Here is a 16,293-nt window from a genome sequence, read left to right as displayed (position 1 = left end):
CCCCGGGATCATGCCCTGAGCTGAAGGCAGACGCTTAACTGACTGAGCCACCCAGGCACGTCTAGAGGAGTTGATCTTTTAAGCCAAAATGATTATCTTCCCTATGTTAGGGGACGACAGAGCCATCATCTCTGGAGAAAAGCTATCTCTACTGGGGGCAGCTCGCCTTCGTGTGACGACCAGGCCTTCTGTAGCTGGGGTTGGAGCTGGGAAGTGCTGAGGAAATCTGCAGGTGGGGGCATGGGCGCTTTTCAGCTTCTGAGTTTAATATGACTTGTAGGCAATAGGATATATCCTAGTTGAGTTGTAGAGATCTGACTGGACAGAGACACTTTCCAGGGCGCCTGGGTGGCTCAGTGGGTTAAGCCTCTGCCTTTGGCTCAGGTCATGATCTCAGGGTCCTGGGATTGAGGCCCGCGTGGGGCTCTCTGCTCAGTGGGGAGCCTGCTTCCCCAGGCTTTCTCTGTCTGCCTCTCTGCCAACTTGTGACCTCTCTCTCCGTCAAATTAAAAAAAAAAAAAAAAAGACACTTTCTGAAGCCGTTGTCCTGTTGGGATTATTAATGTTCTTCTTCCTCAACATAGATGATACATAATTACATGTATTATAAAACTTCAGTTTCTGTTATAAAACAGCAGTATTAAGAGCTGAGATGCTGCCATTTAAAACATTTTTTTTGGGGGGGGGGACCAAAGGAACGCAAACACAGTGAATTGGAGTTATTAATGGTCTTAACTCTTGAAGTCGGTTTATGACAGGATCGGCAATGAGAAGCAGTTCTGAGCAGGACTAGAACTCAGAACCCGAGGCGTATACCCAGGGGGCCCGCCGGGGGAGGCTGGCGCCATCTGGGTGCTCCCGGGTTGGCATCTCCACCAACAGCGTCCTTGGAATCCGTGGTCGCTCACCAGAGCAGCTGTGGCATGACCACTTTTGTCTCTGGGGGGCTGCCCAGGGTGTGTTTCTCTTGGGTGGCCCTACTGGTTGTCTGAGAGAACTTTTTCCCCATGCGTTGAGTCTGGTGAGGAGATTGGCCAAGAGCCTTGCTGTTCAGGGTGAGACCTGTCTCCTGATGGCCCATTGATTTTCCTACAGTTCTTGGCTTTATTTTTCTCCACTTCCTTGGTAGAGAGAGTAAATATTTGAAGACAGACAGGACAGAATAGTATTTGACACATAGTATGGAACACAAGAGTATTCGAAGGAGAGAGGCAGTGAGTACTGCTTGGTTCCTGATGAAGGGCGCAGCCCTGAGGGCCTGTGTGCTGGCTGGGCCATTTGGTTTATAGAGGTTTCTAGAGGCCAGGATCAGGAGACGTCTCGCTTGAGGTGCAGAAGCGTGTGTTGTGCAGGTGTCCTCTGAGAGGAGATACATCAGGCCTGCTAGGAGGCTCCGTTTGTGGTCTTGGTGGGGTTTAAGGTCTGAATGGTGTGACAGCATCGAAGCCTTATGAGGCCTCATCTGGAAAATGCTTTCTTGCCGTGAGTCCAGACAGCTTGATGGGGTGGGGTGGAGACGGGTTTCAGAGTCCGCCACGCTTGTATCAAACATCCCAGCTCGACCACTTTTTTTTTTTTTTTTCGATTTCATTTATTTAATTGAGACAGAACGTAAGAGAGCAAGAGCCGGGAGGAGGGGCGGAAGGAGAGGCAGAGGCAGACTCCCCGCTGAGCAGGGAGCCCCATGTGGGGCTTGATCCCAGGACCCTGGGATCCTGACCTGAGCCGAAGCAGACGCTTCACTGACTGAGTCACCGGTTGCCCCCACTTTAATCTGTTTTCTCCTGAGCCTGTTTCTACATCTGTGAAAGGCAGATACTGTCTGGTTTGGAGAGTGGGTGGGAGGAAGCAGTGAGAAAAGTCGCACCAGCTTCCCCATTGTGACGTTTCTGCAGCTGGTGGGACCGCAGTCTGTGCTCTGGGCTGGTGTGTGACCATCCTGCTGTCTGTCCTTCTAACCAGCTCCGCTTCCTGGACACGTGAGCCTGGTGTGTCCCAGTGTGGTGTCACTGATAGTGATGAGAACCTGTTAGGACGGTTTGATTTCTACTCACGCTTGCGATGTTACTGCTGGAGGCAGTGGCCCCTCTTTGCTGATAGCGGGCGCCCAGCTGGCCAGATACTGGCCACTCCCTGCCAGGGGCTGAGGTCATCTTCTCTCTTTACCAGCTTGCTGGAGGTCTTACCAGTCCTTTTTTGCACTTGTCAAGTTAGAACTTTTCTTGAAAAGAGTTAAGTGAACTTGTTAGGGGAAGAACGGGTTGCTTCCTAACACTCCTTTTTTAAAACCCTCCTAATGAAAAATGGAACCCGTGGGAAAGTTGCACATTTTTCTTTTCTTTTTTTTTTTTTTTAAAGATTTTATTTATTTATTTGACAGACAGAGATCACAAGTAGGCAGAGAGGCAGGCAGAGAGAGAGAGGGGGAAGCAGGCTCACTACTGAGCAGGGAGCTTGATGCGGGGCTCAATCCCAGGACCCCGGGATCATGACCCGAGCCGAAGGCAGAGGCTTTAACCCACTGAGCCACCCAGGTGCCCCGAAAGTTGCACATTTTAAGTGTATTAAATGGTTCAGTGGATTATTCCAACGTGAACACACCTGTGGAAGTCCTCGCCGAGTCCAGGACTCCAGTGTGCCCCACACCATGGGCAGCCCCTGTGCTCATCACTGCCCTCACTGATGACTGGGAAGAGAGACAAAGCCTGTTTTATGGCTCTGGGGTCACAAAGACTTGTGTGATTCTAGGAACTTGGTCTTGTATAGAAGAGAGATTATAAAAAATTCAGGCATCACGTGCCTAGCAGAATCCTGCTGCTGGTCAAATCCAGATCACAGATGTCTCCTAAAGGGTTTACCTCTGGGGAAGCCTGGGTGGCTCCGTGGGTTGAGCTTCTGGCTCTTGGTTTTGGCTCAGGTCATGATCTTGGGGTTCCTTGGGTGGAGCCCCGTGTGGGGCTGTGCGCTCAGCAGGGAGTCTGCTTGAGGTTCTCTCCCTCTGCCCCTGCTTGTTTTCTCTTTCTCTCTCTTAAATAAATCTTAAAAAAAAAAAAAAAAAAAGCTTTACCCTTCTCTGCCCTCGGAAACAGTAGGTCATGTCCTCCTCCATTCATTTGTTCATCCAGTAAATGCTCGATTGCTTATGAAGTGTCAGGTGCTCTGCTAGGTGCTGGGAATAGGGCAGTGCAGTAGATGAAGTGACCTCGTGGGGCTACGTGGCTGGGTCTGACTCATGTCTGCTAACCCAGGGTCCAGCACAGCACCTGACCACGTGGTGGGTGTATAATGCAACGTTTGCCAAGCCCAACTAAACAGTCCCTCCTCACTCTCCAGTAGCATTCGTCCGTGGGCGGCTGGCAGATCCGTGACTGAATCCCCGGGTCCGGCACAACAGGCCACTCCATCTGTGTATCCTTAGCCCTGTGCACAGAGAGGACATCGTTCTGGTTATCGAAGGTGTGACAAGGGCCCTGTAAGTGTGTAGTCAGTAAGCAGTCAGAGGCCAAGAGGAGGGAACATGTTAACAGCTGCTGTAAAGCTTTTCTTGTCAAAGTCACCAGTAAGTCCTTGATAAGGAGCTCACTTTTCGGTAACATTTGACAATGACCATTTCCTCCAGGAAACTTTACTTACTTCCCCACTCTTGGCTGGCTTTCTGCCTCGCTCCCTATTTTTTCTCTCTGGGTTCTTGTCTACCTGTGGATGTGTCCTGCCTCAGGACCTTCTGCTCGGGTCAGTGGTTTTCTCCAGCTCCATCTCTGGGTTCTCCCTCTCTCGATGACTCCCACGTTATTTCCTGGCCGGAGTTCTTTCCTGGGCTCCTCTCCCGTTCATCCAGCGGTCCTATGTCACCTCACCTGGTAGCATGCACAGACCTGCACTGTCTATGTTGTGTCTCGGACAAAGGCACGGCCCGGAAACCCGGGGTCCTGCCAGCGCTTCTGCATCTTCTCTCATCCATCCTGGCCACCCCCCCCGCCCCTGGGGTCCGGTCAGTTCCACTTTCTCACTGTCTCCTGAAATTCACTTCTCTTCCCTACATCCATCATTTATCGCCACGGTAACTCTCCAGTGGCCAACTTCCCAGCTGCCGGTCTGGACCTTTTTCAAAAACATTCTCCACGTTGCTGTTGGAGCAGAGCAGTCTTTTGAGACAATGCGGCTGTGATCAAGCCTGTCACTCCCCTAAACTTCTCCGGGTGGCTCTCCTTCACCTTCAGTCTTGTCATCAGCACTGCCTGGCCCCCCGCCCCCCCATGCCCGCCCCAGCCTGCGGGCTTAGTCTCTCTAGCTTCCTTCCTGCCGCCCCCCCTGTGCCATCCTGTCCCTTCCCAAAACACATTGTCAGCGCCTTCCTGTTCCCAGATGGCAGAGCGCTCACCTCCGTACCTCTGGACATGTTGCTGCTTCTGCTTCATTGACATGCTGTCCCCTCCTCTTTTGTCTGGTCACTTCAAAGCCCGAGGCAGTGTGTCTGTCAGTCCCCTGCTATCTGAACCCAGGTGCCTATCCTGTGTTTTCCCCCCTGCAGCCCTAAGTGTTGCTGGCCACTGTTTGTCTTTCCAGGAGACTGAGAGTTTTAAGAGCAGCTGCCTTCTTTTTTTTTTATTTAAAAAAATTTTTTTTTAAATTTTTTTTAATTTACTTGACAGAGAGAGATCACAAGTAGGCAGAGAGGCAGGCAGAGAGAGAGGAAGGAAAGCAGGCTCCCTACTGAGCAGAGAGCCCGATGCGGGGCTCGATCCCAGAATCCTGGGATCATGACCTGAGCTGAAAGCAGAGGCTTTAACCCACTGAGCCACCCAGGCACCCCTATTTTTTAAAATAATAATAATAAAAAAAACTTTATTTGGTGCGCCTGGGTGGCTCAGTGGGTTAAGCCTCTGCCTTCGGCTCAGGTCATGATCTCAGGGTCGTGGGATCGAGCCCCACATCAGGCTCTCTGCTCAGCGGGGAGCCTGCTTCCTCCTCTCTCTCTGCCTGCCTCTCTGCCTCCTTGTGATCTCTGTCAGATAAATAAATAAAATCCTTTTTTTTAAAAAAATATTTTATTTATTTATTTGACAGAGAGATCACAAGGAGGCAGAGAGGCAGGCAGAGAGAGAGAGAGAGAGGAGGAAGCAGGTTCCTGGCTGAGCAGAGAGTCCGATGTGGGGCTCGATCCCAGGACCCTGAGACCATGACCCGAGCTGAAGGCAGAGGCTTTAACCCACTGAGCCACCCAGGTGCCCCATAAATAAATAAAATCTTAAAAAAAAAAAAAAGATTTTATTTATTTGAGAGAGTGAGCAAGAGAGAGAGAACATGAGCAGGGGGAGGGGAAGAAGGAGACTCCCCTTTTGAGCAGGGAGCCCGATATGGGACCTGATCCCAGGACTCTGGGCTCGTGGCTGGAGCTGGAGGCAGTCACCGAACTGACTGAGCCTCCCAGGTGCTCCAAGAGTAGTGGCTCAGTGGGTTAAAGCCTCTGCCTTCGGCTTGGGTCATGATCCCAGGGTCCTGGGATCGAGTCCCGCATCGGGCTCTCTGCTCAGCGGGGAGCCTGCTTCTCCGTCTCTCTGCCTACATCTCTGCCTACTTGTGATCTCTGTCTGTCAAATAAATAAATAAATACATGAAAATCTTTAAATAAAAAAAAAAGAAACGTGTCTTTCTTCTCTACCCTCCGTGCTTAGACTATCATAGGTGCTCAGAAATACTTGAGGGAGGGTAAAGAGGTGTTTTGTTTTCTTTTTTTGCCATGAGCTGCAGGATGGTGGTCATACGGAATTCATCTGGCTTTTTTTTTTTTTTTTTTTGGTGGGTTTTCTTTTTGTTTTTTGCTTTTATTTTGTTTTTCTCGGGCTTTTCATCTGAATTTGAGATCTGAAAAGTTAATCTCACATCTGCGGTTCTTGGTGGGTAATGCTTCTGATCGTCACGGTGGTGGTTCTCCCCGGAGCTGAACATGAGGCTAGCGTGGGTGAGACGGGTTCTGGCGGGAGGCACACCTGTTTATGTTGGGAACGGTCTGCCCTCTGCCTTGACTGTCTCCTGAGTTGGGCTTCACGAGTGTGTAGGTGTGTGGAGGGGGGGGTAGGCGTGGTCGGAGGGAGGGCAGACGGACTTGTCTGTGTTGCTTTGGAACACAGGACTAGTGCAGAAAGACTTCGACCTTGTGAGGTTAAAAACTATTAGTTTACGTGAAGAGTTCTTGTATTTCAGTGTAATACTCAGCTTTAAGTGAACCCTGCATTTATAGCAAAAGCCAGAGCTGTCCGGCTTTTAGGCAGATGTTTGAGTTTCAGATTTGAATGGAGGTGTTTTGAGGGGTGGCGCAGATTTTTAATTTAGTGGAAATAACTTTCATCGTGTTTTGCCCATTTTCTTTCTCAATCAAAAGTGATACACGCTCTTGCAAAACGTTGACGTCATACTAGTGGATCCGCTCGGCATCCCACTGCCTTATTTTGTTTCCTTATTTGATTGCCACCTGAGATTATTTATATGTGTGTTCATTACCTGTTTCCTTTCAAAATCCGTCTACTCCTAACCGCTCACTCCCTGAGCACACACCCTGTCCTTGGTGCCATTCTCCCGCATTCTAGCTCCTTTAATTCCTCAAAAGCCCCAACGGCTAAATTACTAGGATCATCTCCAATTCCCAGATGAGGCGATAGCAGCCCAGGGAAGCGGAGCAGCTGTCTGGCGCAGGCAGCGCTAAGTGGTGGGGCTGGGATTTAGACCGGAGCCGCCTCCCTCGCTGAGTCCACTCCCCTCTACCCCGTCTGCGTGTAACCTCACGTCTCAGATCCTCAGATCCTCGGACAGTCTGGTTGTCTTCCCCAGCCCAGAGCTCTTTCTTTTCAATTACAAACATACGCCTACTCACAGATAGAGTCTGGCCTCTCTTGGGAAACAGTTTTTTTCCTTCCATGACCCCCTGGGGGGCCCTTCCCTAGAGGTGTGACACTATCTGAACTCCGCAAAATGAACAGGATCCGAGATCAATTTATGTTACCGAAATGTCAGTCTCCTTGAGATTTGGGAAACATTTTAGCCTCATCGGTAGTGTCCTGGGGAGAGGGCTGGGCTTCAGAGGGCCGCTGCCAGGTCTTGCTGTTGATAGGTAGGTAAGGTCTTGCTTGTCTTGGTAGGTAAGATGTCATCCCTGTAAAGAAAGTCCCTGTCACTGAATTCTAAGCATGTGGCTGACTTGGAATTCTGAGCACCCTGGTTACTGACTGTGATCTTTTTTCTAGGTTCCTAGAATTGGGCTGATGAGGAAAAAGACCACTTAAAAATTTTTCTGTAATATTTTATGGTAATATTTGGAAGGTGGTTAAGTCTTGTCTTTCCTTTTCTTCTCCTCCAGCGGGAGCACGGGGTTGTCCTATGGGGCAGAGGTTCTTAGATCAGCCTGGGGTCCGTGGATGGGCTTCAGAAGGGTGTCAGGCTCTCGAGATGTGCGTGCAGATTTTTGTCAAGTGCGCACGTTTTGCTGGGGCAGCATTCCAGCCCAGAACCGTGAGAACAGCAAAGAGCCGTCTTTGATATGAGCATTAACACACACCCCGTCCCAGGCTGCAAGAATCCTGGAAACCGGCTCGATTTAAAGATTAGAAATCTTCTCCCCCGACCAGTCTCAAAAAATGAGGTGGTGTGACTAAAACTCTGGAGCGGGGGGCTCCTTGGTGGTTCAGTCGGTTATGCCTCTGCCTTTGGCTCAGGTCATGATCTCAGGGTCCTGGGATCGAGCCCCGCATCGGGCTCTCTGCTCCGCAGTGAGCCTGCTTCCCCCTCTCTCTGCCTGCCTCTCTGCCTACTTGTGATCTCTCTCTCTGTCAAATAAATAAAATCTTCTAAAAAAATAAAATAAAACTCTGGAGAGGGCAGTTTGGACTTTTCTTCATTAGGACACAGGGGTTCTCACTAATTGAGTGGATATATGGGCTCAGCCTGTTCTGGGGGTGGGGTACCTATTCAAATTAAATAATCACGTTTTGGTGTGGCCCTGCTGTTAGGCTTCCTTTGTCCACATCTGAGTTTTCTGTCTTGGGGACTGGAAATAGCTCCCACCCTCATGTGTAACTGGCTCCTCTTATTTCCACTTGCCGCTGCTTGTGTGCAAGTACATGATTAAAAATTTAACCTGGGGGCACCTGGGTGGCTCAGTTGGTTAGGTGTCTGACTCTTGAATTTGACTCAGGCCATGACGTCAGGATTGTGAGATCGAGCCCCCATGTCAGGGCTCTGTGCTGAGCATGGAGCCTGCTTGATATTCTCTCCCTTCCTCTGTCTCCCCCCTTAAAAAAAAAAAGATTTAACTTTTATACTCTTGTTTTGGTAGACATTTTAAAAAGTATATGGTGGGACTTCCGGGTGGCTCAGTCAGTTAAGTGTCTGCCTTCGGCTCGATTGCAGGGTCCTGGGATCGAGCCCTATGTCAGGCTTCCTGCTCAGCAGAGTGTCTGCTTCTCCCTCTCCCAAACTACCCCCCCCCCCCCGCCGCGTGTGCTCCCCCACCCTCAGATAAATATATAAAATCTTTGGTGGGCGCCTGGGTGGCTTAGTCGGTTAAGTGTCTGACTTTGGCTCAGGTCATGATCTCAGGGTCCTGGGATGGAGTCGCACATCGGCTCCCCTCTCAGCAGGGAGCCTGCTTATCCTAACTCTGGTCCTCCTTCCACTTGTTCTTTCTCAAATAAATAAAATCTTTAAATAAATTAAATAAATAAAATCTTTAAAAATAAAAAAAAAATTTGAAAAGTATATGGTATAAAAAGATAGTATTGGGTGGCTCTATTGGTTAAGTGTCTGCCTTTGGCTAAGGTCATGATCCCAGGGTCCTGGGATCGAGCCCTGCCTGCACCGGGCTCCCTGCTCGGTGGAGAGCCTGCTTCTCCCTCTCCCTCTGTCTGCCGCTCTGCCTGCTTATACTCTCTGTCAAATAAATAAAATCTTAAAAAAAAAAAAAAAGATAATACTGTCTCAGCTCTGCCATTTTTAGTGCAAGTAACTTGGCTGTGTGCCCCATTTTCCTCATCTGTAAGATGGGTACAGAATAGTAGCCTGCCTCTCAGAGGGTTGGAAGGATTATATGAAGTAATACAGAGAAAGCAACTGACATGCTGTTTGGTCAATGGGAAATAGCCAGTCAGTGTTAGTTGTTACGAAGATCCTGATAGTCAGGACCTCTACCCCCCTTCACGGTGAGGCAAGAAGCCGGTCGGCTCTCTTTCATCTCATCCCATTTTCCAGATACGGCCACTTTCCGCTGTTTTGTTCTTTCCTCCTTTTATTTGTCTCCATATCACACGGCATTCTGACCCCTCCTTATTTATTTATTTATTTGACAGAAAGATATAATGAGAGGGAATGCAAGCAAGGGGAGTGGGAGAGGGAGAAGCAACCTCCCTGCTGAGCAGGGAGCCGGCCATAGGGCTCAGTCCGAAGACCCTGGGATCGTGACCTGAGCCCAAGGCAGACACTTAACCGACTGAGTCACCTGGGCGCCCCTGATTTCCCTCTCTCAATACCAGGCGTTCATTATTGACTTCCTGTGGGAGGTGATTAGGGACACCTCCTAATCACCTAACCCTAATGATTAGGGAGGGTGATGAGGGTTTAAGGGACAACTTTTCCCTTCCCCACATGTCCTCCTCTTAGTCTGCTATGCTTCTGTCACGGCGGGTTCGAGCGACATGCAGTGTTCTACATTACAGTCACATAAGCACTGTTCACAGCTGAGTCACGGGATCACACATGCAAGAATGTTGGATGTTATCGAACATTCGAACTGCAGCTCTGAGTTGAAGAAAGCCGGAATGGGGAATCGTTGATTTGCCTTTAATTACAAGTGAAGTTAAAGCCAGCCACGTGGTTGCTGTCTCTTCAGGTTTATTCTGGGACACGCTTGTTCTCCTCTGGTGATCAGTCCGTTCGTTCTAGAATCTTAGAAGAACTGGTAGAAGTTGAGCTCCTAGAAGAAACGCGGCAGTTAAGACAGACCTGGAATTTGGGGTAGCGCTGCACGATCCTTAGGTCTGTGTCAGCTTTCGGGACTGGCGGCCCTTCATGTTCTTACCCTTAGGCTGCTGTCGTCTGCAGCTGGAAAGCTCCACAGAGGGTCACAGCAAGGCACAGAGAGGGGACTGCTGTCTCCATGGAGGTGGAACACAATAAGCCCAGTGTGAGAAAAGGCAGATGAACGCGGTTATGGAAAGTAAGAACGATAATGGGGAAGAGCAATTTTCTTAAAAGTGCCCTCAGGGGGAGGACTAGGCAGATTCCCGGTGGTGGAAGTCAGGACTGATTTACTTGGTACAGGTTACCAGGGTGGGGGGAGGGGCGGGGAATAAGGAAAAAGGTGGAGTTTGTGGTTTTGTGGTACCCTTGTGTTGACCGGTGAACCTGGTAGAGGAGGTCAGGTGTCCTGTTCCAGGAGGTGTCCTGCTCTGAGTCACAACGGGAGGCAAAGCCTTGTGTTCCGGATCCTGGAAGGAGTGGAGAAACCCAGAACAAAGTGGAGTTTCTCTCTGGAGCCACAGTAGTGGCCCTAATGTCGGTGGTGGTCCTCAAGGCAACTTGGTTCTGGGACTTTCTGGCCTCGGAGATTTCCAGGGAAGGGGGCAGGGCATGGTGGTTGGGAGGGGGTACAGAAGTGAGAGGAGAAACCCAGTGCTTGCATACTAGCTGTAGTTAAATTAAATTAAATTAATTAAGTAATTAATTTATTTTTTACTAGGTATGGTTTTAAACAAAATGAGGAGATCCAACATGGACAGGAAAATGAGATGAACCTCTGCATCAGACAGTTCCTTTCCCCATCTCGGGCTTTAAAAATTTGTGTCGGGAGTTAATGGCCAGTTTTATAGGGTGATGGTAGGGAGGGAATCTGGAAGATCTGTAAAAACTGGAAAAGCTAGTTTTCGACAGGAAAACCTGTCCTTTGGACTGAGTCGCAGAGTTTTCTTGTTCGAGGTCGTTTTTCTGTGCTTCTTGCTCCCGGTGTGGTGCCTCCACTCCGTATTTCCCCCCTGCCTGGGGCTGGGTCTTGCTGAAAGCTGCCCACGAGTCATAAGCTCCTGCACCTCCGTCATCTTCTGCGTGGACTAAGTGTGATGAACAGCACTGCGACTCAAGAGATGGACTGGCTCACAGGGGAGAGAGTCGATGTGGGGGGACCTGGAAATGGTAGGAAGAGCAGGGAACCTGCGATCTCTCCGGGTCCCAGAACAGTCGCCGGGTGTTTACCAGGGGGCGGAACCAGCAGTGGCACAGACTGTCGTCATGTTCCTCCCCACACCCTAACTAACTATGTCTCCCTTGGGTATTTCACGGCCCGGGACTCGTGAGTCACCTTCCTGGGAGCTCTTCACTGGCATTCAAGGCTCTTCGGAGCCACACAGGGCTTCTGGAATGTCTGTTTTATTTTTTAAGATTTTATTTATTTATTTGACAGAGAAAGAGATCACAAGTAGGCAGAAAGGCAGGCAGAGAGAGAGAGGAAGGGAAGCAGGCTCCCCGCTGAGCAGAGAGCCCGATGTGGGGCTCGATCCCAGGACCCTGGGACCATGACCCGAGCCGAAGTCAGAGGCTTTAACCCATTGAGCCACCCAGGTGCCCCTGGAATGTCTGTTGACGAGAGGGTCGGACCGAGTTCACTTGAATGTAAGGTTTCCTCTTGTGAAGTGTCTTCCTTAGCAGAGCATCTGGGGTCCTGAGCCTCCTCCAGCCTGGCCAGCTGCGAGTGCAGTGTGAATCCCGTGCTCTCTGGCAGCTGTGAACCTTAGGGACCTTTTCACGGCTGCCTTCCCTTTGACCCTGAGGGAGAAGTGAAGCCGGGGATTCTGGAATGGTTTTATCCCGGCACCTAGGAGCGCCGCGGAGGCCTGAGAATCCCTGTGCCGTCCTTGCAGAAAGTTTGGGCCCGGCTTCCGAACCAGTCCTGCAGGACGGGAACTTGGGCCTGGGGACCTGGGATGGCCATTCACTCCGTTGGGGTAATTCCACGCGGGCGTGGGAAGGGGAACTGTGCTTTCTCTCTAGGACTTGATCACTCCAATAAAACAGGACTGACGGGTAGTATTAAGTCCCCATTACTGACCTGACCAGTGCAGCCTTGTACCAGTGTGCAGGTGGCGTTAACTGTGTGCAGGTGGTGTTACCTGTGAACCTCTTAGCGTCAGACCCGTACCGCACCATGCCCAGCACCGTGCCCGCAGCCTTTTCTGTGAACCGTATCTCCAGGCCGGGGCACTAACCTCTGCTCTTAGAGTTAGTTCCTGGCTCACTCAGTATTTTATTTTATTTTGTTTCGTCTGGTCTTTTCTTATCACGACCCTGACCTTATGACCTGAGCCGAAATCACAAGACGGTGCTCAACTGACGGAGCCACCCAGGCACCCCTTGTTTTTTTTTTTTTTTTTTTTTTTGCTTTCTAAGAGATTTTATTTTTAGGCTGCTTGGGCATGAAGCCTGCTGAAGATTCTCTCTCCCTCTCTCAGACACACCTTCCCTTGCTCGCGCACGGGGCACTCACTCTCTCTAAAAAGAACAATTTTAAGTCATCTCTGCACCCAGTGTGGGGCTCGCTGTCTTCAGTCACTGAGCCAGCCAGGCACCCCGGTCTGTCTTCTTCCATGTAATTTTTGAATCTCTTTAGATTAAAAAAATCTGCCCTTTCCTGTGTTTATGTCCAGGTTTGTTCTGCCTTTCACCCCGAAGCTGCTCCCCACTAGCCTTCACTGCCTCACACCTTTTCTAGTCCGCAGGTAATAACCTTTCTTTACTCCAGTTCTCAAACGCTTTCCTTTGGGCTTCTGGGTCTCCCATAGCTCCCGAACACTTCTACACCCTGCTTTCAGAGCACCTGGTTGACATTTTAACTGGGTTTGGAAAGTTCAGTTCTCTTCTGAAGATTCTGAACAAGAATTCAGCCAAGTGGATTTGAAGATCTCAACGGCTTTATTACGTGATCCATGAATGGACGGCATCCCGTCTCGGGGGCGGGGGGGACTCTTTGGGGGAGTTGTACAAAATGGAAGGTTTTTTTCTTTTAATAGGAACGGGGAGTGAGGGCAAGGAAGTTATTAGCAAGAGAAAAGACTGTTCCAGACAAGGTCACCTTTCCCTTAGGGGAAGGACTGAAGGGTCTTAACTAGGTGGGTCACACCACAGCTTCCTTGGGGGGCCGGCGGGGGCCCCTGAGACACATTCCCTCATTGGTGCTCATCAGAAGGTTAATGACTGATGGGCCAAGACCACATTTCTGGGGAAGGTGGAAACCACTATTAGGCCTTAAGCCCCGGCCTGGCCCCAGTGAGCCCGTTTTGGGGCTGTGGTTTTCTTTTTTAAACAGGTGTTACTAATAATTTGCTAAATGCCTTGAACACATGCACACTGAAGAGAGAAAGGACAGAAATCCGAAAGGACAGAAGCGACATCCTTGCCATGTCTCATGGAGGGGAAAATGAGGATTGCCTTTTTTTTTTTTTTTTATCCTTGAACAGTAAGTAGCGCAGAGTGTTTGGCAGCCTCTGTTTTTTTCCTGTTTCGAGCTGTTCTACCTGGTTGGACGGACACGTGTAAAATAAATATGTGAAAAGGACATTCTTTCTCTCTGGAATGACCCAGATTGGAATTGGCAGGGTCCATCCAGCTAGCTCCCTGGAGGACTTCTTTCCAGAAGTAGCCGACCTGAGGATGTGAAGGTTACCTGTAACGGGTCAGGCTTCCTGAGTTCATCCTCACTGAATGCCTGTTTCCAGTCCCGGTCTAAATCTCCCTGTCCTGAAATAAGGCGCTTACATCGAGCAACAGAACCGACATCCTTGCCGTGTTGTTTCACGTTCACCGTTCGCACATTTTAACAGGCACAGAATCCACCGGGGTAGGAAGTGTCTTCTCATATGCATTGACCCTTCCCAGTTGCATTTTCCGCCGCCAGCTTCTTCTGTCCTAACAGGGACTCCCGTAGCCTCTGTCGACTGAGCTTTCTGTTGCTGTTGTGCACACGCAGGGCTGTAGAATATGTACTTTTTTTTTTTTTTTTTAGATTTTATTTATTTATTTGACAGAGATGGAGAGAGCCAGAGAACACAAGTGGGGATGGGGGGAGGCGGCAGAGGGAGAAGGAGAAGCAGGCAACCCGCCCCCCCCCCCCCATTGGGGAGCCTGAGATCATGACCTGAGCCACAGGCAGACACTTCCTTGACTGAGCCACCCAAGTGCCTCAGAATGTGTACTTTCTGAACCTTGCTCTGGGTGGCCGGCCCGGAGTCACCCTGTATGACCCTGTGGTGTGCAGAAAGCAGGGGCCACGTGGGAGGTAGAGCATGGAGGCTCTGGGACAGCTGGTGGGTGCAGGAGTGAGCAGGGGAGTCTGCAGTGTGCCCGAGCTGCCCGGGGCAGGGAAGACCTGGAAGTGTGTTTCCTTGCGGATGAGCGTGGCGGAGTGGAGCAGTCCGCATTCTGTGACTCCCTCCTGCCCGGCCCTGCGCGTGCCCCAGTGCGAGCCCGCCAGCCTACAGGAGTTTCAGTCCTTGCTGTAAACGGAGGGTGTCCCTGGCAGTGAGGTGTTGAGGGAATAAAATGTGGAGGTGCAGAAGTGTTTTTAACTCATAAAGTCTCTCCCTTGGCAAAGTGGTTTGTGTCTCCCTGTGCAGAAGGTAGTGCATATTAAATGTTCTGAACAATATGTTACCTGTTGCAGAAATTGTTTAGTGGTCCCTGCCTCCCATAGGTAATAGAAGTAAGACTCCAGAAATGTCTTACTGAGCGTGGCACAGCCAGTCCTGCGTCTTTGAAACCTTGTTTCTGCTAAGCTGATTGGGGTTCCCTGAAGTAGTATGCAGCTTAGAGCTGATGCGTTGATTCTTTCAGCAAACATTAAGTGCCTCTTGTATCCCTCATACCCGACATTTGAGGTATTGCGTTTTGTTTGTTTCTTTGTATTTTTTCCCCTTAGGGAACTAGTAATGAACTTTAAAGGCTTTAAGACAAAAAGACCTTCCTCTTTGTAACCACTCGGTCCCTGTTCCTTCGTCTACTTTCTCGGTTGACATTCTTGTGTGTATTTATGCCGCAGCTGGCCAGAGGGGTGTCTCCTAGGAAAAGCAACTTGGAGTGACTTGGGTGAGCAGACGAGGAGTTGTGACTCGTGTCGCTGGCTTGTGTTCACTCGTCCAGGTGGTGACTGCCCTGTTGGCCTTCCCGGCTCCAGCCTTGGGCTCCCGCCGCGGGAGCTGGAAGGCTGTAATAGATGCGTTAATTGGAAAATGCTCTGAGAGTCCAACAAACGTCACCCCTCCAGCCGCCGCACGTGTTCGTGGGGACCAGTATCAGAGCCCGAGAATTAAGGATAAATACGTTACCTACAGCCCTCGGGGGTAGCGGGGGCTGAGAAAGCCTTGGGCCCTGAAGAGCGCAGGCAGTTAACCAGCTTCTCCGCCCCGCTTTCTTCAGTGATCCTGAGGTCAGCCACAGCCCTGTGAGGTCGACGGCCTCACTCCTCTTCCGTGGCGAACTGCGGCGTGGCAATGAACGTGTCTTCCGTAGGCACGCAGAGCGAGCCCTTGGTACTTGACCCTGTCCCGAGTCTCCGGCCACGGGAAGCCCATGAGACGCCTTTGGTGGGGGCAGGCTGCCGCCCGGAGGGCCTGCTGTACCCTCATCCAGAGATGGGGACGGTGGCCGCGCGGCCGAGTACGTGCTGTGACACGCAGCGCGATGTATGCTAAGAGCGCCCAGGGGGACACTGAATACCGGGGTTAGCAGAGGGGATGACCGAGCTGGAGGAGGGATGAGCACTGGTCCGCAGCGGGGCTTAGAGGCAGGAACGGCAGCGCCGGCCCCGCTGGACAGGCCTGTGTGCCAAGCCGCGGTGCCTGAAGCGTGTCCTTGACACGCCCTTCACCCGCAGCTCTGGCTGCCATCTGACTGTCCTTCCGTGTACCCACCCCCTACCCCCGAGCTCTCCTTGTCCTTTTTACCTCTCAGCTTCTGCCTTAGGCTGTCAGTGGTGGCCTCACGTATTAAAGGTTAGTACTAGGGGCGCCGGGGTGGCTCAGTCAGTTAAGCATCTCATTCTTTATTTTGGCTCAGGTTGTGATCTCACGGTGGTGGGTTCGAGCCCTGCGTAGGACTCCAAGCTCAGCGGGAGTCTGCTTCTTCCTCCGCCTCTGCCCCTCCGTGGCTTGTGCTGTCTCTCTCTAAATGAAATAAGTCTTAAAACCATAAAGGGGGGCACCTGGGTGGCTCAGTGGGTTAAAACCTCTGCCTTCGGCTCAGGGCGTGGTCCCCGGGTTCTGG

General features: G+C 50.8%; 1 protein-coding gene across 2 annotated transcripts in view; it reads left to right on the top strand.

Moving 5' to 3' along the window:
* Positions 1-16,293, top strand: part of UCK2 (uridine-cytidine kinase 2) — a 73,746-nt gene that overhangs the window by 11,440 nt on the left and 46,013 nt on the right. The gene's annotated exons all lie outside the window — the stretch shown is intronic.

The sequence above is a fragment of the Mustela nivalis genome (assembly GCF_964662115.1).
Source record: "Mustela nivalis genome assembly, chromosome: 16".
NCBI classification, from domain to species: Eukaryota; Metazoa; Chordata; class Mammalia; order Carnivora; family Mustelidae; genus Mustela; species Mustela nivalis.
The sequence above is the reverse complement of the archived record's forward strand: the minus strand, read 5'-3'. Positions and strand labels throughout refer to the sequence as shown.